Source organism: Schistocerca americana, chromosome 8 (genome assembly GCF_021461395.2).
Source record: "Schistocerca americana isolate TAMUIC-IGC-003095 chromosome 8, iqSchAmer2.1, whole genome shotgun sequence".
In the NCBI taxonomy this organism is placed as follows: Eukaryota; Metazoa; Arthropoda; class Insecta; order Orthoptera; family Acrididae; genus Schistocerca; species Schistocerca americana.
Genome location: NC_060126.1, coordinates 352,420,911 through 352,423,906, shown reverse-complemented (window position 1 = coordinate 352,423,906; position 2,996 = coordinate 352,420,911). Strand labels below are relative to the sequence as shown.

Here is a 2,996-nt window from a genome sequence, read left to right as displayed (position 1 = left end):
GCGCTTGAATGTAAATCGCTACATCGTGCTACCTGGACTACTGATAGCAGTTTGGAACTCACGACTGATTCTTTGCTCTGATTTCATGTGATTTTTTTACATCCACTCTCCAAAGTGTTCGACGATCTCTGTCCGTCGGTACTTGAGGTCTGCCTTGTTTTGGTTTAGCTGTTGTTCCTCCGCATTCTCACTTCACAGTCACATCACCAAAAGTTGACTTGGGCAGCTTTCGAAGGGTTGAAATCTCCCTGATGGATTTATTACCCAGGTGACATCCAATGACGAAGTCACTGAGCACTCCTAACCGACTCATTCTATTGCTGCTGCTTCTCTACTGATAACACATTACTCCCCCTCTCCTTTTATATTGGCGTGTCCGTCTCTTGGGACATCTAGTGATGAATTCTTCATTATAGGGGGGTGGCTGGATAGTTTTGATCCGACAGTGTATACGCACTATAAATCATTATGAAAGGTGTAGCAGAGTGTAGCTTCATTTACCTTATATTACGTTATCTGCCAGTTTAATTCAAAGATGAAACCCCTGTGAGAGCTACTACTTGCCACATTTTATCTGCACGATCTATACTTAACCTTTCGGTAGAAGAATGTTCTTCGCTGATAAATGTTTCTTGGCTTTCTAAGTAGTTACAATGAAAGGAACACCCTTAGCTGCTTACAGGCGTTGACATACGGCAACGGAGACAGATGAAAATGTGTGCCCCGACCGGGACTTGAACCCGGGATCTCCTGCTTACATGGCAGACGCTCTATCCATCTGAGCCACCGAGGAGACAGAGGATAGCGCGACTGCAGGGATTTATCTCTGACACGCTTCCCGCGAAACCCACATTCTCAACGTATTGTCCCGCACTACATTCGTAGTGCCCCCGCCCATTATACTCATTACTCGCGGCGCGTTGCCGATTCCCGTAAGAGTTCGGGCACTGTTTGTGCATTCGCACAGAAGAAGAAGATGATCAAGCGACCGGTGAGCCTTAACTATATATATACTAAAATGGTATCTGTTCTTTTGGACATGTCCGAAAGAACAGATACCATCGGTGACCATGCAGCTCGTTAGAATGAAATTACAATGTCCCCGTTGACGTATGTCAACGCCTGTAATCAGCTAAGGGTGTTCATTTCATTGTAATTTCATTCTAACGAGCTGCATGGTCACCGATGGTATCTGTTCTTTCGGACATTTCCAAGTAGCTTCTCTTGAGATGAAACACGTATCTGTCTGAATATCTGACTTTTCAATTTTCCTGTTACTCTGTATCAGCAGTTTCTCGAGTCTATGAGCATTCACACCGCCCCTGTTACTAAATGACCGGTGTCTCTTATTAAGCCGATCCGAAATTGGCCGTGTGCTCTTGAGTAGCATGGGCTGTACAAGTGTGAGTAGGCAATTTCATATACGAACTGTAGTTCTCTAATGACCGACTAATGTAGAACGGTGTGCCATTTTCTTTACCTATAGCTGAGCCCATGTGTGCGTGCTGTTTCATACCCCTTCACGCTGACCTCCATTTTTCTCTGTGTAAGAATTCGTAAGGCTCTGCTCTATGGAGTTTCATTTTGTTACCTTCCTTTACTGTCCTTTTAATTGTTTGTTCATTGTCATGCGGGGGAGACGTACCGTTTTTTTTCGGCTTGTTTATTTCCACCAACCATGTCTTCCTCTATTGGCTGCATCTCGAACACAGGCTACAGCAGATTCTACAGGTTGATCCTTACTAATGTTTAAAAAACCCCGAAGCGAAGAAGACGACGTTGAGACAAGTTAATTAATATAAGACACATGGGACGGGGAAATATCCCAAAACTGGGTGACAGATGTTGAACATGTGACGTCACGAGATGACGTACCTCTCCGTACGTGCAGCAGTTGGAACTGTTGATCCTACCCTCCCTGGCAGTGGAAAGTGCTTCACGTCGCTCTGCTAGCGTACTCCACTTCGTTCTTAGATTATCCAATGTGGCCGGCCGCGGTGGCCGAGCGGTTCTAGGCGCTTCAGTCTGGAACCGCGCGACCGCTACGGTCGCAGGTTCGAATCCTGCCTCGGGCATGGATGTGTGTGATGTCCTTAGGTTAGTTAGGTTTAAGTAGTTCTATGTTCTAGGGAACTGATGACCTCAGATGTTAAGTCCCATAGTGCTCAGAGCCATTTGAACAATTATCCGATGTGATAACGGTAGTGCTCGCGTTAGTGCTAATACAAGACTACGATGAATCGGTTTACGGTTAAGAAAACAGGGGAGCGATGTGCAGCACTGCCTCCTACGGGTGAGGGTGGAATCGACAAGTCCAACCGCTGCACGTGCGGTGAGGTATGTCTTCTGGTGATGCCACATGTTCAACATTTGTCACTCATTTCTGGAGTATGTCCCGACATTTGCGGCCCCATGTGTCTTATGTGAAATTACTTGTCTCAGCATCATCTATATCGCTTCGGGGATTTTTATACATAAATAAGAATCATCCTGTATATTGATTAATGCTAGTCAGTTTCCTGCCGTCTACACGTTGAGTTTACGCAAGACAGGGAGAAGATTCGTAGAAGAGCTGTGCAGTCCGTCAAGGTACTGTTTCCATCCGAACCATCTCACGCTAAAAGTCTAAGAAAGTAGGGTACCAGAAGTGAAAAAAATGCAGCTGCTATTACATACTCTTCAGCTCACACCTTATGGTGGATCGCGGAACACAGATGCACGGTGGACGCAGATCGCTAAGGATGGTGGTCTAGGGATAGAGTCTTTGTTTAGTGCTCAATATGTCCTCGATCCCGGGTCGAAACACGCCACTGCTTAAATTTTGATGAATAATCAGCATTGGCGGCCGAAGATTTCCAGCACAATAAGTCATATTCATTCTGCAGCGGCCTTGTCAAAGAAGGCAGAGGAGCGGGCGGAGGTTCAGGGCACTCTCTTGTCCTTGGGGTGGGAAACTGCCCATGAAGGCGGAAGACTCAGCAATAATCAACGGCGTG

The 2,996-nt window shown here is 46.1% G+C and overlaps 1 non-coding gene across 1 annotated transcript; it reads right to left on the bottom strand.

Annotated features, from left to right (window-relative positions):
- Positions 1 to 719: 719 nt before the first annotated feature.
- Positions 720 to 793, bottom strand: Trnat-ugu. Its single transcript has one exon. It is a non-coding gene; the product is annotated as a tRNA-Thr (tRNA).
- Between the last annotated feature and the right edge of the window lie 2,203 nt (positions 794 to 2,996).